Source organism: Macaca fascicularis, chromosome 8 (assembly GCF_037993035.2).
Source record: "Macaca fascicularis isolate 582-1 chromosome 8, T2T-MFA8v1.1".
In the NCBI taxonomy this organism is placed as follows: domain Eukaryota; kingdom Metazoa; phylum Chordata; class Mammalia; order Primates; family Cercopithecidae; genus Macaca; species Macaca fascicularis.
Window position 1 is genome coordinate 138,359,791 of NC_088382.1, and position 24,606 is coordinate 138,384,396.

Here is a 24,606-nt window from a genome sequence, read left to right on the forward strand (position 1 = left end):
TCCTGCACCATTTGTTGAAACGGCAATCTTTTTTTCCACTGAATTGCTTTAGTACGTTTGTCAAAACTGCTGGGTATATTTGTCTTGCTCTATCTCTGGGTTCTCTGTTCTCATTTCTCAGTCTATATGTCTCTTCTATGCCAATACCATGCATCCTTGACTACTGTAATTATGTAAGAAGTTGAGATCAGACTGATTTCTTCTACATTATTAGTCATTTTTAAAGACTTTTAGCTATTCTGGTTCCTTTGCTTTTTCATATAAATTATTGAATACTCTTGTCTATATCTATAAAAACTCTCACTGAGATTTTGATAAAAGTTGCCTGACACATGAATATCAATTTGGGGAAGACTGGCATCTTTGCTATGTTGAGTTTTCCAATCCAGAAGATAGTATATTTCTCCATGTATTTAGATCTTTTATTTCTTTTGTCAATATTTTGTAATTTTCAGCATACAAGTTCTTTATGTGTTTTGTTAGATTTATACCAAAGTATTTCATCATTTTTTAGTATTTTTAATTTGTGTCTACATGTTCTTAGGTAGTATATAGAAATGCAATTGATTTTCGCATTTTTATCTTATATCATGAGATCTTGCTGTACTCATTTAGTCATTTATAAGTTCTGCTCATTATATTTGTATGAGTTTTTTAAATAGTTTTTAAAATTTTTTCTACACTGATAATCTTATCTTCTGCAAGAAATAACAGTTCTGTTTTTCCACTTGTTCTGTTTTTATTTTTTCTCCTTGACTTGCCTTTTTCACTGGGTAGAATGGCCAGCACTATTGTGAATCAGAGTGGTGACAGTGGGCATCCTTACCTTGTTCCTGATCTTAAGGCTTTTGTGATTGTAATGTTAGCTATAGTGTTTTGTTTGTATGAGCTCTTTAACCAGTTGAAGTAGTTTTCCACTATTTTATTTTTCCTAAAGTTTTTATTGTGAGTGGGTATTGAAGATGGTTAAATGTTTCTATGCATTGATTAATATAATCATGTGTTCTTTTTTAACTTTAATAAGGTGGACTACACTGATAAATTTTCAAATATCAAACCAGCATTACATTCCTGAAATAAAACCCACTTGGTTATGGTATATCATAATTTTTACATATTGCTAACTTCTATTTGCTAATATTTTGCTAAGGATTTTTTTCATCTAAATTCATGAGGAATATTGATTTGTCAGTACGTTTTTTTTTGTTTCATCTTTGTCTGGTTTTGATATCAGAGCAATACTAGCTAATAAAATTAATTGAGAAGTGCTCCCTACCATTTTCAGGAAAATCATGCAGAATTGGTGTTAATCTTTTTTGAATATGTGGTAGAATTTTCTAGTAAAGCATTTATGTCCAGAGATATTAAAAGAGGCGAGTTAATTATGAATTTAAATTATTTAGTAGTTATAGAAATTATCTATTTTACAATTGTTGAATTGTGGTAGCTGGCATTTTTCAAGAAATTAGTCCTTTTCATCTAAGTCTTTAAATTTATAAATGTAAAATCACTAATATTTCCTTATTTTCTTTTTAGATTTGCAGAGAATGTACTGCTATCACCTGATTTTCTTTTTCGTATTAGTAATTTGCATCTCCTTTGTTTTATTTGTTGGTCTTGATAGAGGTTTGTTCATCTATCTTATTTTTTCAAAGAATTAGCTTTAATTCATTATGTTTTTCTATCTTTTTCCTGTTTCAGTTTCATTAATTTCTACTCTTATAATCATTATTTTTATTATTCTGCTTGCTTTGGACTTATTTTGATTTGCTCCTTTTCTAGGTTCTTAAAGTGGAGACTTTGAGTTTTTATTTGAGACTTTTCTTTTTTCGTAACTTATGCATTTAGAGCTATAAACATCTCTGTTATCACTGCTTTATCTGTCCTACAAATTTTGATAATTGTATTGCCATTTTCATTTCAGGTCAATGTATTTTTTTATTTCCTTTGAAAATTTCTCTTTGATCCGTGGATTATTTAGAAGTCTGTTCAGTTTTTAAGTGTTTGGCAATTTCGCTGTTACCTTTTGGTTATTGATTTCTGATTTCCATTGTAGTAGAAAATATACTCTATATGATTTCCATCTTGTAAAAATTTGTTGAGGTTTGTTTTATGATCAAGGGTATGGTCTATTTTGTTATATAATTTGTGGGGCCTTAAAAATAATATTCAACTCTTGCTAGGTGGACAACTGTATAAATATTCATTAAATCCCATTGATTGCTGGTGGTATTGAGTTTTTCTATATTCCGGCTGATTTTCTGTCTAGTTGTTCTATCAGTTGAGAAAGAGTATTGAAGTCTATATCTAAAACTCCAGATTTGTCTGTTTCTCTTTTGAATTCTATCAGTTTTGCTTCATGTAATTTGCAGCTCTGTTGTTTGTTACATGCATATTTCAGATTGTTATGTCTTCTTGACTTATATATTGTTTTCTCAATCTATAATGTTCTTCTCTGTCTGCGATCATTGTCTTTGTTCTACAGTATATTTTTTATAATATTAATATAGCCCCTTCTGCTTCCTTTAATGTTTACATGATATATTATTTTTCACTATTTTACTTTTAATTTGTTTATACTGTTATATGTGAAATTAGTGTCTTGTAGACAGCATATAGTTTGGTCATAATTTTTAATCCCCTCAGCCAAACACTCCCTTTTCATTGATATGTTTAAGCAGTTTACATTTAATATACTTACTGGTATGTTAGGACTTAAGTCTGCATTTTATATTTTTGTTTTCTGGGTTTTCCTTTTTGTTTTCTTTCTCCTGCTCCTCTTTTTCTTACTTGAACACTATAGGATCTCATTTTGATTTATTTATAGTATTTTTCAATATAACTCTTTATATGGCTTGTATAGTGGCTGTTCTGAGTATTAAGTTTATATGACATAACTTATCACAGTCTACTGGTATCATCATTTTAGGAGTTTTAGTGAAATATAAAGTTTATCTCCCTTTATGTCCCTTTACCTTCTCACATTTATATTACACTCAACTTAAATATTTACCTACAGAAATTGAGAATCAATTTAGACAGTGCTATACCCTCTACTTCATCCATCAAACATAATTTAGAAGACTCAAGAAGAGAAGGAAAACCTGTTGAACTCACCCGTGTGCTTCCTTACTGTGTTCTTCCTTTCTGCTGTTTCAAGATTTCTTATTTTATTATTCCCTTTCTGTTTAGAAATTTTCCTTTAGTCATGCTTATAGTGTAGGTCTCCAGGTGACAAATTCTTTTAGTTTTCATGGAATGTCTTCGTTTATGTTTCCTGCTAAATTTAAAATGTTCTCAGCTGTTATTTATTTAAGGGTTTTTTCAGCTTCTACTCTGTCTTTTTCTTCTACAACTCTGCTGACACAAATGTTATATCGTCTGCTTTCTTCCCACAGGTCTCCTGAGGTTCTTCTTTTTTTCCTAATTTTTAATCTACTTTCTCTCTCATCAGATTGGTTAATTTCCATTGTTCAGTTTTCCAGTTTGCTTACTGATTTCTAATTTCCGTTATAGTAGACAATGTATGCTATATAAAATTCATTTTAAAAATTGTCGAGGTTTGCTTATGGCCAAGACTATAGTCTTATCTTGTGGTATATTTTGGGGTTCCTTGAAAAAAATTGTATTCCACTCTTGCTGAGTAGACTGCTATATAAATGTTAATTAAATCCTATTGATTTATACCACTTGTATTCTGCTGGTGTGGTCATCCATTGAACTTTGTATGTGTTATTGTATTTTTGAGTACTAAATTTTAATCTGGTTCTTATTTGCGTCTTCTTTCTTTGCTAAGACTTTCTAATTCTTTTCTGAGGTTTTCTATTTTATAAAATTTGTTTCTAGTGTGTTTGTAGTTACTTGTTGAAACAATTTTATTATGGCTGCTTCAAAATATTTGTCAGATATTTCTAACATATCTGACATCTCTGTTGGAATCTATTTACTGCCTTTTTAATTCAGATATTTCTGGTTCTTTGTAAAATGACTGATTTTCAATGGAAAGCTTGGCATTTTTTAATTGTGCTGTGAGATTATGAATCTCTTATTTAAATCTTCTGTCTTAACTGGCTTTTTTTCTGATATCACTCTGGCATTGGAAGAAGGAGACAGTTCCTCATTACTGTCAGGTAAAGGCAGAAAACCAAATTTCCCACTTGGCCTCTGTTGATACCCTGGAGGGAGGCTTCTTGTAACTGTTGAGTTGTGGTGAGAGTTTTGGCTCCCAAAAGAGTCTCCACTGACACTGTAATGAGGATGGTCCCATTACTGCTGAAAGATTATGAACATCTTGACTCTTCACAAAGCCTTTTCCGACACCATCTCAGTAAGGAAATAAGGGGTACCTTATTGCTGCCAGCCAGAGGTAAAAGTCAAGCTTTCCACATGGTCTACAGGTAAAGAGTGGCCTTGTTATTGTCTTGCTTGAATAAAGTCCAATTTCTCTACTTTCTCGACACCACCCCAGCAGGGGTATTGAGGTATTTTGTTACATCCTCATGAGGTTCACCTCTCAGCCTTTACTAAGTCTAGGCTCACCACTCAGCCCTTTTTTGCATGACTTGGAGTAAGGCTAGGTCGTCTGCAATATTGTGCTTGAGTAGTGTTGTTATTGTCTAAAAGTTTTCTGTCTTGCTAACTGGCACCTTTTCTCATCCTTGGCTACAGAGATCAGGCTTTCGTTGAAACGCTTGTTAAAAAAGAAAAAATATGTGCCCATTGGTATCTCTAGTTTGATGGCTTCTTTAGTCCTTAGTGTGGTATATATGAAGCAAAAACAAAACCTAGCTAACTTATCACCCTGTCATTCCTCAGGATCTGAGGTTTCTAGCTGGTCTGCTCAGAGTCTTCTTACGCTTGCTTTATGTACAATATCCAGAGTTTTAGTTTTACTTAGCAGAAGTAATACAGAAAAAGTATTTCTATTCAATTTTCCTGAAAATGTAAGTCCAGTGACACGTAGATTTCTAAGAGTCTGAAGAGTTAATAGAACATACAAGTTTTTTTTAGTTAGCAAAATATTGGAGATAACCTTCTGCTTCATATGTACAGATGTTCCCTGGGCCACACACAGAAAATTTGAAAAACAATCTAATCTTCAGCCCCCTAAAGCAATTATCACTGGCAAAATTATGTTCCCAGAACACAATATTTACCATTGCCAAAAAGCATAGCAGAAACTCAGTGATATGTGAGTGAAAGGGAAAAACTTGGTATTGTCTTACCATAATGCTAGGCAGTTTGTGCCATATTTCCTGAATTAATTACTTACAAGTTTAAACTCAATTGAGAGAAATCTTCCAGCAATATTTTGGCATTATGCCTTCACCTATTTTAGAAGAAAATCAACCTGTGTATAATTTATTTCTAGTTGATACCCTGGTGTTTAACCTAGATCCCTTGCAGTGCCAACAAAGCCATGTCTTCAGTTGCTGATGACTGACAGCTGAGTTCTCACTGGGGCTATTTCTTGCCTAACAGGATCTACTTCACTGAAGCCCATAGCCTTCCCAGGAGGCTATGGCTCAGACAATGACTGACACATGTAGGGATACAAAGTCCTGTTTTCTTGCTGCAATTTGAGACAAATCTGAAAGGCCATTCTAGTTTCAGAGATTTCTGTAGGACCTGCTAAGAACTCAGTTGCCAACACGTCAGGAATCGTTTTCAACTAATGCTGTCTTCTGCCTTCCACACCTCCTTATAAGTGTATCTTCTGGTAAACTTCCTGCATGCATTCTCCATATTACTTTTTCTCAGAAAACAATTTAAGCTCTTAATGTCCATTTCTTACTTGAACCTTGTATTTCTCACTTTATGGTCCCAAAATGAGTGCAAAACAGTATCAAAATGAACAGAAATTTTCTATGGACAGAAAATTTTGATCTTCTGCCTTATTAACTCTTTTTATAACCATTTGATATGGATATGCTTTGGCTTAAGATATCTGATCCCCAGGAATTTTTCTCGCTCATATGTCCTTAACAAACTAGAGTTAACTAGAAGCCTCATGATGGAGAGGGAACATTTGTTGAGTATGTAGACAATGCTCAGGGATCCAAAGGTTGCACCTCCAAAGAGCCTTCCTTGGCCATGAGTCCAACATGGCACTAGAGGCAGAGCACACAGGGCTGTGCACTTTGGCCTGACACTGACAATTTAAGGCCAGGATTTCACTAGCGCTCTGGAGTGCACATTGAGCTAAGCTTCCTTAGCTTCCTTGCACTTGAAAAGTTGTAAATATGTTTTTGACCACCATTGCCCATAAAGCTTTAAAAAAGTCTTTCTCATATTTTTGAATCTTTGCCTTACCATTCCTTTTTAAGAAGAAATGTGTCTGCATATTCAGCTGCAATGGCCTGCACCATGAGGCTGTCACCTTGGCAGAGGCCTGCAGATGTGGACCTTACAAGGTCAACATGGGTTGAGAAAATGAATGCTTGCTGCCTATAGTCTAATATTTGCCACAGCTGCATCTCTACTTCTCTGCACATGAATTTGCCAGGGTCACTCACAGACTTTCCCAGATTTTGAGAACCTTTGCTTAAGTCTTGACTTTTGCTTAGATTATTGTCTCTCTCTAAGAATCCTCTTGCCTCAGGAAGAAAAACCACCACAAATTACAGTCTCTCCCCAAACTATAAATAAAGCATGCTGGCTTAACGCTTCTTGCCCAGCTGCAGCATTTAAAAACTTGGACTGATAAAAGCTCCCCAATTAAACAGTCAGGCCCCAAATGCTCTGCCATTACAAAGCCCAAGGTTTGCAGCCAACACTGCCTAGACACTCCAAAAGCTTCTCTTTGTGAAATTGTCTTCATCCAATTTCTACTCTTTTACTTGTTCATTCCTCAATGTTCTCAATGTGCAAGATATGCCTCTTGGAGGAGACATATTAAGCACCTCTCTTTTTCATCTGGTATCTGAATAATTTTGGCAGATGGAGGCCACCTTTTTGCATGGTATGAAAACCAAATGGGCCTGTTTAATGGACTCCAGAATTGGGTAGATTTATCTACCTGGCCTTTGGTAGTCCTCGGCATGGGCAACGTAAGATGTTAGGCACCAAAGCAAGCCCAAATGATTCTCAATTTCACAATCAGATGAGTCACTCCAACTACCCAGAACAGAGTAAATGTAAAAATGGGAAAAAGCCAGAAATATCTTTGGGAAAATGTTATTTTCTGAAACCATATGATTGGCGAAACGTGTTCCCTCTGATTCATTATTCAGAAACCTTTTTATATATTAATTGAGGCTTTTCTCTACGTACACACACTTTTTAACTAATCAATGATACATGTATATTTTCATTTTACGAAACAAAATAGTAGTTATGAATTTCTCATAAAAATGGCATCAAACCATGCACATTGTTCTATAACTTACACTGAATAAAAATTAGAAGCATATTATAGACTTGATTCCATGTCACTCCATAGAGATCTACAACCTTCTTTTTAATACTTTACTTTATAGTATATGATATAGGGAAACTATAACTTATTTCAGCATTTTCCCAAGTAAGTTCTTTTAGTTGTCTTCAAGTTTCTGCTATTAAATGTGCACCTAATACACATATGCACATATACATAGTTTAGAAAGATAGGTACATAAATTGGAAATATTATATTAATCTATGTAAAGTCATACATACTTTCACCCTCCAGAATTTTTGTACTAATTAGTACCTACCCAAAGCCTGTGTGAGATTCTCCTTTTCCCATACTATCAGTGATACTGAATATCTTCAAGTACTTGGAATTTAAATAGAATTTAACTAGTGAAAGTCTTTTAAAAAATGTTTTTGTAAATTTCATAATGTAATTATTAACTTCTAAACAACATTCAGAATTCATATTAATTATTCTTTCATACCAACTGTATAAAATATACACAATAGCTTTTATCTTTCCTGTACTAATTCTGGCTTCCTTATGTAATATTTTCTGCCACAATGTTTAAAGCCCAATTTGCATCAAATAGCAAAAGCAAGAAAATAAAAGAAAACATTATCATCTGTTTTACTGTGAAGTTTCCAAAGTCTACCAGCAATAAATAGCGCCATCAATATATTAAAGTGCTTTTTTTAGTTGTCTGTAAGTTGGGTCTAAAATGTTTAAGTCAATAAAATTAATTATAATAATGTAGTTATGCAAATATCGTGCAGAGCCAAAGGGGGTGATTGACCTAAAGAGAAATAAATGTTACCATATGCTGCTAAATAAACCATGTGCTTCTCAAATAAGAGTGTTACAACTCTTAAGAATTTGTCAAATTTCTACAATTGTATTTTAGCTTCCTTTATTGTTCTCCTAATATCAGCTGCCACAACCAGCTGCCACAACTTCTTTTTTTGAGACAGAGTCTTGCTGTGTCACCCAGGCTGCAGTGCAGTGGTGTGATCTCAGCTCACTGCAACCTCTGCCACCTGGGTTCAAGGGATTCTCCTGCCTCAGCCTCCCGAGTAGCTGGGATTACAGCCACCCACACCCATGCCCAGCTAAGTGTTGTATTTTTAGTAGAGACGGGGTTTCACCATGTTGGTCAGGCTGGTCTCAAACACATGACCTCAAGTGATCCGCGCGCCTAGGCCTCCCAGAGTGCTGGGATTACAGGCGTGAGCCACTGTGCCCGGCCACAACTTCTTATCTCATGTCATCTTTTTGTTGTTGTTTTGTTCAAATACATCCTTAGATAATTTTTTCAGATTCAGTACATGGGTGTTATTGTTTCTGAGTTCATGCGTTTGTGAATATGTCTTTAATGTAGTAAGGGGGTTTCTTTTAATAGCCAGTGTTATTGCTGATATATTATTATATCAGTCTGATTAATGAAAGTTTTTTATTTTCTCCTTTCGGGAAGAACAGATTTTTAAATTTTTCTGCAATGTTCTGAAAAATGAGTAGCATGTGTTTAGGCATTTCTTTTCTTTCTTTATTTTCTTTTTCCTATTTTTAGCTTTCTTGCCAGTCTTTATTCAACTCAGGAAAATGTTCTAACAATTTGCTGATTATCTTCTCCCTCCATTGCATCTATTTATTTACTTTGATTTTTGGTTTTTGAGATAGAGTGTCACTCTGTTGCCCAGGCTGGAGTATAGTGGTGTGATTATTGCTCACCTCAGCTTCAAACTCCTGGGCTCAAGCAATCTTCCTGTTTCAGCCTCCAGAATAGCTGGGACTACAGACATATACTATCACATGTGACTACCTTTAAAAGTTTTTTTCTGTAGAGATTGGGCCTTGCTATGTTGCCAGCTAGCATCGAAAGATCCTATGACCTTGGTATTTTATTTTTAAAGTTTTGTTTAGGTAGATTTTGATTCTCTCAGGTATACCCCCTATGACTTTTACATTTTTTGCTTTTATTTTATATTTCTTTGGGTTTTTGCCCTACTTTCTGCAACATTTTCTTCACTTTTGCTACCTTTTTGCTAATATGTTTTTTGTCCTGCATATTTTATGGATAAAATTTCAAGCTAAATTAAACTTTTGGCAATCAAATATCTAATTTCCAAGAAATAGGTACCCCTACTATTATGTGACAACATTAGCGACTTAAGTCTTTTTACTCTAATAATCTTATCACTGTTACTATTTTCATTTTTCTTTCTCCCTGAATTATCCATATCTTTCCCAGGGTCGGTTTTCTGTTGGTCCTTTACTTTCATGCTATTGAGTTTTTTTTTTTAACGTTTCTGGTAAAACTGGCTGGCCAACTCCTCGACCCCCGCTGCCCCACCGCCCCGCAAAGCAACTATTTTAAATACGCTGGAATTTCTTTTACAGTTGCGAAGGTCTCTTTCCCTTACAGATTCCTTCTTTGATTGAAAGATCCAATTTGAAACTCTAAATGGATGGAATTTGTCAATAGACATATTTAACTTTAGGAAAATCAGTTAGGTAGGCAAGCAGGTAAAGGAATAATTTGGTAAAATAATAGGCTTTTCTCTGGGAATGGAGCATTTTAATGAAATTCTTTTTGGATGAAATCTATCTTCATATTTTTTCTCTGCATTTTTGTCATTTTTAACTTTTTGTCATTTTTTTGTCATTTTAAACTTTTTTTGTCATTTTAAACTTTTTACACTCTTTCCTGCTTCTGTTCTAGACCTCCGTACCCAATGTGGAAGTCTTCCCCGTTCAAGTTGCTCATTTTCTATGGAGAGCAATTTCTTTGGAAGCATTATCATGGAAAACCAACTTTCTTCCTATACTGAATACTTTAAATAGCATTAGGAAAACAACATGCTCAAGTGCTCTAAGACAAAATTCCCTCACTACTTACTCTGTGTATTAGTCAGGGTTCTCTAGAGGGACAGAACTAATAGGATGGATGGATGGATGGATAGATAGATAGATAGAAAGATAGAAAGGTAGATAGATAGATAGATAGAGAGAGAGAGAGAGAGAGAGAGAGAGAGAGAGAGAGAGAGAGGAGTTTATTATTAACTTATATGATCACAAAGTCCCACAGTAGGCTGTCTGCAAGTTGAGGAGCCAGGGGAGCCAGTCAGAGTCCCAAAACTGAAGAACTTGATATTCTTCAGTCCAATATTTGAGGGCAGGAAGCATCCAGCACAGGAGAAAAATGTAGGCTGGGAGGCTAGGCCAGTCTCGCCTTTACATGTTTTTCTGCCTGCTCTACATTCACTGGCAGCTGATTACATTGTGCCCACCAGATTTAGGGTGAACCTGCCTTCCCCAGTCCATTAACTCAAATGTTAATCTCTTTTGACAAAACCCTCACAGACACACCAAGGATCAATACTTTGTATCCCTCAATCCAATCAAGTTGACACTCAATATTAACTGTTACACTCTGGTAACTGTCTGACCCTCCTCCACATTCTTTTTACTGGTCACATCTGGTCATTGGTGGAAAATAAACAAAAACAAAACCAGTTCTCATCTAGGTGCTTTGGGTTGAGATTATTTCTGCTCTGTTTTTTAAAAATGTTATTCATTCTTCAACTGCTGAATGAATGAAAAAAGCCTTAACTTTTTTCTCTCAATATATATTTGATCAAGCAGCAAATTCTATGGGCTCTACCTTCAAAATATATCCAGAATCTACCTACTTTTATTGTTATTAATTTGTACCCCTGGTGTTTGGCCCATATCACCTTTTCCCAATCTATTTCAGTCAGTGACAATAAGGACATGCCCCAAAACTTTAATATCTAAGGATACCTCAGAATCGAGGTTTTTCAAGTTACAAATTACCCAGTTGAGACTAAGGATTCTTACTGTTTCAATTTGATTTTATCTTCATTGTTGACAGGTGAGTACCCAGAGAAAAATACGGCAATGTTTTTTGCTAAAGCTTTCATTAAAAATAGTATAACGGCATTTTGTGTAAAAGGACTGTCAGTAAGTCCTTGCAAAAATACAGGAGTATAAACCCACTGGAACTTCTATTCACTAAAGAGAGTAAAGACCATATACCAGGAATCATGACACTAAAAATTTAATAAATATTATACTTCCTAACATTTTTAACTTGTAAACAGTTGTCTTTTCCAACTGGTTTCCCACACATTATCAGAGAGATAAAACTCAAAGTATAATAAATATATAATTAATGATTGTTTAAAATGCCTGATCCTGAACAGGCCCAAGAATACTACTCTTACACAGCACATCAGACTATAAATAATAGTTTAAGCCAATGTAGGTAAAGATACCTGCTGTCCACCCCTGACTTAAAGGCTTGCCATTGAGAGCAGCAATAAAGCGGTGTCTTAGTCTGTTTTTTGCTGCTATAACAGAATACCACAGATGGGGTAATTTGTTTCTTATGGTTCTGGGGGCTGGAAAGTCCAACAGCATGGCAGTGGCATCTGGTGAGTATTATTCCATGGCAGAAAGTGAGAGACAGAAGCAAGTATGCAAGACAGAGAAAAGAAATTGGACTGAACCCACTTTTATAACAAACCCAGTCTCATAATAATTATCCACTTCCATGATAACATCATTAATCAATTCATGAGGGCAATACCTTCATTACCGAACCACCTCTTAAAGGTCCCATGTCAATTAAATCTCAACATAAGTTTCAGAGGGGATAACCATTCAAACCATAGCAGGAGGCACTGATGAGGTTGGGGAAGGAATTTGAAGTGGAAGTATGCTATTACTCAGCAAGACATAAACATGGAGAGAAAACTCCTAGGGTATAGAATTCATAATAGCAGCTGCTAGAAGGAAAGGAAATCAGGCTGAGTGTCTGGAGTCTATGGCAAAGTAAGTAAGAAAGATTATTATAAGAAGCTGAGTATCTGGGTCTGAACATGGGTAGAAGACATGGGCAGGAGAAAGTCATTTAGGACTGTATATTGTATGCAGTTTATGCCCCAACCTAAATCCATGCAATTATGCCTTTCCTCCCCACCCATCCTGACTATAGCCAAGGCCACTTATCTTGCTTTCAGACTGGGGAAAACCTAACAAAGGTAGTGGATCCAAGTTGCTACTGCTGCAGTGAGTGTCCTCATGCACAGCTCTGACTTGTAAAGACTGCTATGACTACACATTGAACAACAAAAAAAATTCCCATGGGACTCTGCCTTTCATAGTGCGTGCCAGGAGTGATTAAGAAGTGTGGTTAAGGTCCCATGAAGTAGTCTTTGACCAGTGGGAGATGAGAGACAGAAAGCAATCAGAAGATATATTATTCTTTCTTCCTCGCTGTATGCAGAGCTATTCTGAAGCAGTAATTTCTATAGCTTCTTTGAAAACATCTCACAAGACCAAGGAATCAGCTGCACTTGTCACAAAGCAGTCACTAGCTTGGTATCACTCTCCTTGACTGTTTTCTTTTTCTTTCCCTACCCTTTTCCTTTCTCCTCTTCTTGCTTTCCTCCTGTTTCTGCATGATCACAGCCCCCAGAAAGCTTTTGTTTTGGATTGTTTTCTACATAAGTCTGGCTAGGGCAGGCTGAAATGCATCTTGTTTATTTATGCAACAAGCACGTTTTAAGCACTCTCTAGTTATAGGCACAAAGTACCACCTCTATAATATACCATGTGGGGTGTTGTGGAATTAAATGTGTCAACCTATGCAATATGCCAGGCATAATGTCTGATATCAAGCATTCTTTCAAGGAATGTGAAGACAGCCATTTAGTTTGCTTTTTCCTCATTTGGTCTGTGACTACAGAAAAAATAATAATAACTGGCACTATTATTTGGTGGTTGCGATCCTTGACCACCAATGGAAAAGGAAGGCCAAAAAGTGCTTATCAAAGGAAGCACCATCTATGCTTGGCCTTTAGGCCAGATTGTCCTGATCATCAGTTTCTGGCCAGGCTGTTCATTACCACAGATGAGCAAGTCTATTGTAAAAAAACTGGAGTGGTCATTTCTTTGTGATTTCTCCTGGAAATCCATTTTAAATGCCTCTTCTGAAGGAAATAGAAAAATGCTATGGTACTCAAACAGTTAGCAAATGTCTGAGAGTTGCAGTTTGTGTCAGATACTCTGGTTTCTGGTCCATTTATAGTTGCCTTGTGTAGTTCCAAAACCACAGAGGTAGCTGAGGAACTTTAACATGACCTTAACTCCATTTCAGGACTGGCCTATGGAAGATCTTTTTATTAGAATAGACATCAGAAAATATCCAGAGTTCTTGCTCTGTGCATGGCAACCTACTCGACCCTGGAGATGGACAATGACTTGGGGTTGTTCCCAACAAGATAAACTCCAGCATATATTCTGGTTGGGGAGATGGATATGAAAGAAGACAATATCAGTGCAATGTGTAAGACCTATGGGAATAATAGCAAAAGGAACTATGATACTACTAAGGAACTAGAAGAAACAGAAATGAATCATATTACTCTGGTCTCCCAAAAGGTCACAGTGACAGGAAGGCAAGCTTGTTTTCTTAGGTGAATCTCAAAGGGCTAATGGCACATTATATATAATGTAAGAGACACAGCTTTGATTTAGACACACTGGAGTTTTAATCCCAAATCTACTTTTTAACTATGTGAATTTCATTATCACTTTGTCTGTCTTATTTCTTTATCAAAAAATGGGCAAAGTAGTATCCACTAAATTTATATTTTGTGAGAATTATATAGAGACAAAGGTATACTAAGCATGTGAGAAATGATAATAGTAGCTTCTGTTGATGCTAAGATTAGATACTTTCTACCACTTTTGAGCTGCCCAAGGTAAAAATTCACACTTTCTCTAATGCTGCTGTTCTCTGTGACCTCTTACTGAATCTTCCATTTAATCCGTTTTCCCACCTTATAGAATACCAAGGCTACTCCTCTTCAAATAATCAAGTAACTGTTTCTAGATGTTTCCTTTTACCTCACAGAGTGATCTAAATTCATGATTAGATTATGATGAAAGAAGGAAACCTCCCTCTAATGACGGGGCCTCCTGACCCCACCAGGGAAGGGGTCAAGATGAGCGCTGGTTCTGCATCTTAAATTAAGTATTAAAAAAAAAAAATATATTAATCCCATTAAGATCAATCATCTTTTTCTAAATTTCTGTCTAACCTAAGAATTATTAAAATGTAATTTTGACCCTATTTCAAATGAATGAACAACTCTGGCCTTATTATATGAAGAGAGATGGGTCTTTCCCTGTCCTGGTTTACCATGTTATGCTTCCTAAGCTAATATGCAATATGTGACGTGCCCATATTGTTTTTCTCATATGGAAACAAGGTTGCATATTGCTGGTCTGTTTGTTTTTTGCTTGTGGGTGTGGCTGAATAAGGAAAAGTTTGATTTTACAGTCCCATATACTTGTTTTATACTATACTTGTTTTCAGCAAGTTCTACCTCTTGGGGTAAGAGCATTTATAATGTTTTAATGATAGTATGATGTGATAGTGTGAGCTAGCATATATAAAGTACCTTCTACCACACAAAGCCCTTTTCACGCATACATGATCTCATTCATCCTTATAATGTCATCATGGGTTTGAAATGACATTGTTCACATTGTCTATTAATGGTGAAAGAGTTTTAGAACAGATAAATGACTAACTGAAGATTACATAGCTAATAAATGTCTAAGCTAGATTTCTGAATTCACCTAGTAAGTTTCTGCCACATAACGGAGGACAAATAATTTTAATGCACTTAACTAAATGTAATCAAGTTTGTAATTGCAGTTAAATAATATCTGAGGTTCCTCTGAGATTTATCAGTTTAAGATTTGAACTTTATTTTGAATGAACATTATTTCCCTCCTGCCTCAGTTAGTAGTTTTTAAATCTTTGCAAATATAAAGTTTTAGAAGCATTTTTCATTGTCTTAGTGGAAATTGGAGCTGAAACAGCAACTTTAAGTTTGACAAAGAGAGTTTGACACACAAATTTGGGAATAAGTGTTTATGGGTCAAGTGAAAATCAACTAGGGACACTCTACGTAAATCTTGAACTTATTGTTTCCCAATATCGGGTGGTAGCTAATGGCTCTATATGTCCTCCTAGCAGCTGTCATGAAGTTAAAAGGATCTTCTCTTACCTCTAACAAAGAGGTACATTTTTCATATGTGACCTGAAAATGCAAGCACACCAATCCTCTGTGACACACAAGTTACCTGTATAATAATCCTGCACATGTACCCCTGAACCAAAATGAAAGTTTTTTAAAAGATATAAATTAAAATATTTTAAATAAAGCAATTCTTATTATCTTGGAATAAAATTAAAGAGATTGTTAAAAATGAATCTTGTGTCTGATTTTGATATATCTCTACCTGCCTCTGGAATGGGAACTCTTTCTCATGTGTGGTGGTGGTAGAGGGGAAATAGTATCTTCTATCTTGTATCCCCGGGGACTAAACACAGAAGGTTGGCAGTAAATATTTGTTAAATGAGTGACTGATTCCTAAAGCCTCATTCCTCTCAGCGCTTAGCCAAGAACCATCGAGAAAAGAAAGTAGAAGCATTCAATTCTTAACAAACAGCAATGTCTTATCTTCCAAGGCGTTACTGAGGCACTAAGCTCTTTGCTCTTCTTTTCTAGCCTGATGTGCTTTAGTCTCTTTCCACTATCTTTTATAATCTTCTATTGCTCAAAAGCAACAAGGGCAAGATGGTTAACCAGACTTCAGTTCCCAGTCTTAGGTCTTAAGACTTAAGTATGATTAAACCAGTGTAATCCAATAAACATAATTTGGGGATAAAAATATCTAACCTCAACTCTATTTCTGGTTGGCCAAGTGACCTTGAAAAAGTCACTTCCCTTCTCTGGTTTTCTGTTTCATTTGTAAAATGAAGTGTTTTTTTGGCAGAGATAAGTTTCCTGAATAGTAAAAATAAGACAATTTGCAAATGCAATTGGAGAATAATTAGGCCCTCTGAAATGAAATTATCAATAAAAAATGATAATTCTTGGAAACAATTAACTTCAGTTAAACAGTGATTTCATCACACCCCTCACGTGTTCAGGAAAATGGTGTGTACATTTATATATTCTCTGGCATTAATTTATAATGCTGGGGCGGAGCAAGATGGCCGAATAGGAACAGCTCCAGTCTCCAACTCCCAGCGCGAGCGACACAGAAGACCGGTGATTTCTGCATTTTCAACTGAGGTACTGGGTTCATCTCACTGGGGAGTGCCGGACGATCGGTGCTGGTCAGCTGCTGCAGCCCGACCAGCGAGAGCTGAAGCAGGGCGAGGCATCGCCTCACCTGGGAAGTGCAAGGGGGAAGGGAATCCCTTTTCCTAGCCAGGGGAACTGAGACACACAACACGTGGAAAATCGGGTAACTACCACCCCAATACTGCGCTTTAAGCAAACAGGCACACCAGGAGATCATATCCCACACCTGGCCGGGAGGCTCCCATGCCCACGGAGCCTCCCTCATTGCTAGCACAGCAGTCTGTGATCTACCGGCAAGGCAGCAGCGAGGCTAGGGGAGGGGCGCCCGCCATTGCTGAGGCTTAAGTAGGTAAACAAAGCTGCTGGGAAGCTCCAACTGGGTGGAGCTCACAGCAGCTCAAGGAAACCTGCCTGTCTCTGTAGACCCCACCTCTGGGGACAGGGCACAGTAAACAATAATAAACACAGCAGAAGCCTCTGCAGACGCAAACGACTCTGTCTGACAGCTTTGAAGAGAGCAGTGGATCTCCCAACATGGAGGTTGAGATCTGAGAAGGGACAGACTCCCTGCTCAAGTGGGTCCCTGACCCCTGAGTAGCCTAACTGGGAGACATCCCCCACTAGGGGCAGTCTGACACCCCACACCTCACAGGGTGGAGTACACCCCTGAGAGGAAGCTTCCAAAGCAAGAATCAGACAGGTACACTCGCTGTTCAGAAATATTCTATCTTCTGCACCTCTGCTGCTGATACCCAGGCAAACAGGGTCTGGGGTGGACCTCAAGTAATCTCCAACAGACCTACAGCTGAGGGTCCTGACTGTTAGAAGGAAAACTATCAAACAGGAAGGACACCTACACCAAAACCCGATCAGTACATCACCATCATCAAAGACCAGAGGCAGATAAAACCACAAAGATGGGGAAAAGGCAGGGCAGAAAAGCTGGAAATTCAAAAAATAAGAGTGCATCTCCCCCGGCAAAGGAGCGCAGCTCATCGCCAGCAATGGATCAAAGCTGGACGGAGAATGACTTTGATGAGATGAGAGAAGAAGGCTTCAGTCCATCAAACTTCTCAGAGCTAAAAGAGGAATTATGTACCCAGCACAAAGAAACTAAAAATCTTGAAAAAAAAGTGGAAGAATTGATGGCTAGAGTAATTAATGCAGAGAAGGTCATAAACGAAATGAAAGAGATGAAAACCATGACACGAGAAATACGTGACAAATGCACAAGTTTCAGTAACCGACTCGATCAACTGGAAGAAAGAGTATCAGCGATTGAGGATCAAATGAATGAAATGAAGCGAGAAGAGAAACCAAAAGAAAAAAGAAGAAAAAGAAATGAACAAAGCCTGCAAGAAGTATGGGATTATGTAAAAAGACCAAATCTACATCTGATTGGGGTGCCTGAAAGTGAGGGGGAAAATGGAACCAAGTTGGAAAACACTCTTCAGGATATCATCCAGGAGAACTTCCCCAACCTAGTAGGGCAGGCCAACATTCAAATCCAGGAAATACAGAGAACGCCACAAAGATACTCCTCGAGAAGAGCAACTCCAAGACACATAATTGCCAGATTCACCAAAGTAGAAATGAAGGAAAAAATCTTAAGGGCAGCCAGAGAGAAAGGTCGGGTTACCCACAAAGGGAAGCCCTTCAGACTAACAGCAGATCTCTCAGCAGAAACTCTACAAGCCAGAAGAGAGTGGGGGCCAATATTCAACATTCTTAAAGAAAAGAATTTTAAACCCAGAATTTCATATCCAGCCAAACTAAGTTTCATAAGTGAAGGAGAAATAAAATCCTTTACAGATAAGCAAATGCTTAGAGATTTTGTCACCACTAGGCCTGCCTTAAAAGAGACCCTGAAGGAAGCACTAAACATGGAAAGGAACAACCGGTACCAGCCATTGCAAAAACATGCAAAAATGTAAAGACCATCGAAGCTAGGAAGAAACTGCATCAACTAACGAGCAAAATAACCAGTTAATATCATAATGGCAGGATCAAGTTCACACATAACAATCTTAACCTTTAATGTAAATGGACTAAATGCTCCAATTAAAAGACACAGACTGGCAAACTGGATAAAGAGTCAAGACCCATCAGTCTGCTGTATTCAGGAGACCCATCTCACACGCAGAGACATACATAGGCTCAAAATAAAGGGATGGAGGAAGATTTACCAAGCAAATGGAGAACAAAAAAAAGCAGGGGTTGCAATACTAGTCTCTGATAAAACAGACTTTAAACCGTCAAAGATCAAAAGAGACAAAGAAGGCCATTACATAATGGTAAAGGGATCAATTCAACAGGAAGAGCTAACTATCCTAAATATATATGCACCCAATACAGGAGCACCCAGATTCATAAAGCAAGTCCTTAGAGACTTACAAAGAGACTTAGACTCCCATACAATAATAATGGGAGACTTCAACACTCCACTGTCAACATTAGACAGATCAACGAGACAGAAAGTTAACAAGGATATCCAGGAATTGAACTCATCTCTGCAGCAAGCAGACCTAATAGACATCTATAGAACTCTCCACCCCAAGTCAACAGAATATACATTCTTCTCAGCACCACATCGTACTTATTCCAAAATTGACCACGTAATTGGAAGTAAATCACTCCTCAGCAAATGTACAAGAACAGAAATTATAACAAACTGTCTCTCAGACCACAGTGCAATCAAACTAGAACTCAGGACTAAGAAACTCAATCAAAACCGCTCAACTACATGGAAACTGAACAACCTGCTCCTGAATGACTACTGGGTACATAATGAAATGAAGGCAGAAATAAAGATGTTCTTTGAAACCAATGAGAACAAAGATACAACATACCAGAATCTCTGGGACACATTTAAAGCAGTGTGTAGAGGGAAATTTATAGCACTAAATGCCCACAAGAGAAAGCAGGAAAGATCTAAAATTAACACCCTAACATCACAATTAAAAGAACTAGAGAAGCAAGAGCAAACACATTCGAAAGCTAGCAGAAGGCAAGAAATAACTAAGATCAGAGCAGAACTGAAGGAGATAGAGACACAAAAAACCCTCCAAAAAAGCAATGAATCCAGGAGTTGGTTTTTTGAAAAGATCAACAAAATTGACAGACCACTAGCAAGACTAATAAAGAAGAAAAGAGAGAAGAATCAAATCGACGCAATTAAAAATGATAAAGGGGATATCACCACCGACCCCACAGAAATACAAACTACCATCAGAGAATACTATAAACACCTCTACGCATATAAACTGGAAAATCTAGAAGAAATGGATAATTTCCTGGACACTTACACTCTTCCAAGACTAAACCAGGAAGAAGTTGAATCCCTGAATAGACCAATAGCAGGCTCTGAAATTGAGGCAATAATTAATAGCCTACCAACCAAAAAAAGTCCAGGACCAGATGGATTCACAGCTGAATTCTACCAGAGGTACAAGGAGGAGTTGGTACCATTCCTTCTGAAACTATTCCAATCAATAGAAAAAGAGGGAATCCTCCCTAACTCATTTTATGAGGCCAACATCATCCTGATACCAAAGCCTGGCAGAGACACAACAAAAAAAAGAGAATTTTAGACCAATATCCCTGATGAACATCGATGCAAAAATCCTCAATAAAATACTGGCAAACCGGATTCAGCAACACATCAAAAAGCTTATCCACCATGATCAAGTGGGCTTCATCCCTGGGATGCAAGGCTGGTTCAACATTCGCAAATCAATAAACATAATCCAGCATATAAACAGAACCAAAGACAAGAACCACATGATTATCTCAATAGATGCAGAAAAGGCTTTTGACAAAATTCAACAGCCCTTCATGCTAAAAACGCTCAATAAATTCGGTATTGATGGAACGTACCTCAAAATAATAAGAGCTATTTATGACAAACCCACAGCCAATATCATACTGAATGGGCAAAAACTGGAAAAATTCCCTTTGAAAACTGGCACAAGACAGGGATGCCCTCTCTCACCACTCCTATTCAACATAGTGTTGGAAGTTCTGGCTAGGGCAATTAGGCAAGAGAAAGAAATCAAGGGTATTCAGTTAGGAAAAGAAGAAGTCAAATTGTCCCTGTTTGCAGATGACATGATTGTATATTTAGAAAATCCCATTGTCTCAGCCCAAAATCTCCTTAAGCTGATAAGCAACTTCAGCAAAGTCTCAGGATACACAATTAATGTGCAAAAATCACAAGCATTCATATACACCAGTAACAGACAAACAGAGAGCCAAATCAGGAATGAACTTCCATTCACAATTGCTTCAAAGAGAATAAAATACCTAGGAATCCAACTTACAAGGGATGTAAAGGACCTCTTCAAGGAGAACTACAAACCACTGCTCAGTGAAATAAAAGAGGACACAAACAAATGGAAGAACATACCATGCTCATGGATAGGAATAATCAATATCGTGAAAATGGCCATACTGCCCAAGGTAATTTATAGATTCAATGCCATACCCATCAAGCTACCAATGAGTTTCTTCACAGAATTGGAAAAAAACTGCTTTAAAGTTCATATGGAACCAAAAAAGAGCCCGCATCTCCACGACAATCCTAAGTCAAAAGAACAAAGCTGGAGGCATCACGCTACCTGACTTCAAACTATACTACAAGGCTACAGTAACCAAAACAGCATGGTACTGGTACAAAAACAGAGATATAGACCAATGGAACAGAACAGAGTCCTCAGAAATAATACCACACATCTACAGCCATCTGATCTTTGACAAACCTGACAAAAACAAGAAATGGGGAAAGGATTCCCTATTTAATAAATGGTGCTGGGAAAATTGGCTAGCCATGAGTAGAAAGCTGAAACTGGATCCTTTCCTTACTCCTTATACGAAAATTAATTCAAGATGGATTAGACACTTAAATGTTAGACCTAATACCATAAAAATCCTAGAGGAAAACCTAGGTAGTACCATTTAGGACATAGGCATGGGCAAAGACTTCATGTCTAAAACACCAAAAGCAACGGCAGCAAAAGCCAAAATTGACAAATGGGATCTAATTAAACTAAGGAGCTTCTGCACAGCAAAAGAAACTACCATCAGAGTGAACAGGCAACCTACAGAATGGGAGAAAATTTTTGCAATCTACTCATCTGACAAAGGGCTAATATCCAGAACCTACAAAGAACTCAAACAAATTTACAAGAAAAAAACAAACAACCCCATCAAAAAGTGGGCAAAGGATATGAACAGATATTTCTCAAAAGAAGACATTCATACAGCCAACAGACACATGAAAAAATGCTCATCATCACTGGCCATCAGAGAAATGCAAATCAAAACCACAATGAGATACCATCTCACACCAGTTAGAATGGCGAGCATTAAAAAGTCAGGAAACAACAGGTGCTGGAGAGGATGTGGAGAAATAGGAACGCTTTTACACTGTTGGTGGGATTGTAAACTAGTTCAACCATTATGGAAAACAGTATGGCGATTCCTCAAGGATCTAGAACTAGAAGTACCATATGACCCAGCCATCCCATTACTGGGTATATACCCAAAGGATTATAAATTATGCTGCTATAAAGACACATGCACACGTATGTTTATTGCAGCACTATTCACAATAGCAAAGACTTGGAATCAACCCAAATGTCCATCAGTGACAGATTGGATTAAGAAAATGTGGCACATATACACCATGGAATACTATGCAGCCATCAAAAAGGATGAGTTTGTGTCCTTTTGGGGACATGGATGCAGCTGGAAAACATCATTCTTAGCAAACTATCACAAGAACAGAAAACCAAACACTGCATGTTCTCACTCATAGGTGGGAACTGAACAATGAGATCACTTGGACTCAGGAACGGGAACATCACACACCGGGGCCTATCATGGGGATGGGGGAGGGGGGAGGGATTGCATTGGGAGTTATACCTGATGTACATGACGAGTTGATGGGTGCAGCACAGCAACATGGCACAAGTATACATATGTAACAAACCTGCACGTTATGCACATGTACCCTACAACTTAAAGTATAATAATAATAAATAAATTTTAAAAAAATATATTCATACACATAAAAAAAATTATAATGCTATAGAAAAAGAGCATCTGTTGAAGTTTTGGAGAAAATCAAAATTCGTACTAATTTTCTATGGCAGAAAAATATGATCATGGTAATTATGGCATAATTATGATGCCCTGAATCTAATTTTAGCATCTGGGCAGAAGAAAGAAAGAAAAACTAATATAAAGGAAGAGCAAAACACAACTTTCCACTTTCCAAAGATAATAAAGCCATAAGAAATAAGATGATTGGGTTAAAAAAGAACAAATCATTATCCACAAGACTGATTACAACCCCTCACCCCCAATTTTCTTTTGTAAGAAATATTCAATTTTCACACCAAAAAAAGACAAAGAATAATTCTAACAAAAAAAAAAGTTCAACTAAGTTGGTTTGGTTTCGCTCTGTTGGTGAAAGATGCTTCTGAGCCAAGTTGGACCCAGCAGACATTTTTCTCTCTGCTTTCACTGAATGGGGACTGATCTGCATGCTGATGTCCAGATATTGTTCAATATAAAAATACATTTACGAACCAAAAAGAAAACACACTGCATATTTGTTCCCAAGGAGAAATAATTTCCTGATGCTCAGAATTGAACAAACGTATTCGAACAAAAGGAGAAAGTTTGGGTATAAATCAAGACATAGAGAGAAGAATATGGGTTTAAATCTTTCATCCTCTTATTAACTATGAAATATTTCTGGTCTCAATTTCTTATCTGTAATGTGGAATAATAATACTTATTCATAAAATCATGAAGAATGATTATAATGTGGGTAAAGCACCTATCAATGTTTGGCAAGTAGCAGATATTCATTGTTCTTTTCCCCATTAGATAAATGTTTCTCAAAGTAGAGCCTTCTAACCAACTGTCTGCATCAATATCACCTGGTGTCCTTCTTGAAAATAGGGATGACTTTTGAAACAGGAAAGTACCTCGCCTGATTTTTTCTTGTCCTCTGATTTTCACAGGTAGCTGAACTATCTACTCAATAAGATTTTAAAAATATTTTCCTGGAGGTACACTCAACTAGGACTCAATACTTTCCTCACCAAATATTTTCACCAACTTCCTTGTCATTCTTTTGATCACATTCAGGATTCATGCAAATCAGGATGACCAGAGACATAAATACCCCCCTATACTGTATTTAGCATGGGAAGACAGTTTCATGCTCATTACTCTGAGTAATGGGATAAAATTAGTTATGAGAATTTACAATTCTTCAAAGTGATAAAACTAAGTTTAAAGATCAAAAGAACAAAGACTGTGAAGAGTTGTTCATTTTTTCTACTCTATCACTAGCCCAGATTTCTCTATGTTTGAGACTCTTACTATCATATAAATTATAGCACATTTTGTGATTAGGAAACATTTTTAATGAAACCAATAAAAATACACATAAATGCAAATATATAGAGATGCAAACAAAAAGCAATTGCATTTATTCAAATCAATTTGTAAATAACACTAAGCTCTTGATAATATTTATAATTTAGGGTTCTTCCTGTTTCATTTTATTTTGCTTTTGTCTTGAGCAAGTGATTCCATTTTGAACAAAGAGGTATCTTTTTAAAAATTTCTTCCGTTCTTCCCTTCCACCCACCCAAGAGGCTGACTTTGTGGGTTTTCCTTCCTTTCACTCATCATGAGAAGATCCTTAGCAGAATCAGAAATATAGTACAGGGTGCTCTTTCAAATCTTACAAATATTTTCCACATCTGATTTTTCCCCCTTCAGGCTGATGTCTTTATCCTCAAGCATAAGTGACTGTCAACATCAGAAGTTATAAAGAGAAGGCAAAAAATTGATGTTATTTTGGGACAAAAAAAAGATTCTGATTCTTAAGAATATTTTTTTTTAGCATACACAAATTTCCCAAAAGAGACAGGAAATGTCATGAGCTTTAAACTCTTCTAAAATTGGCTGATAAGATTTCCACTGTGAAATAACATCTTAAGC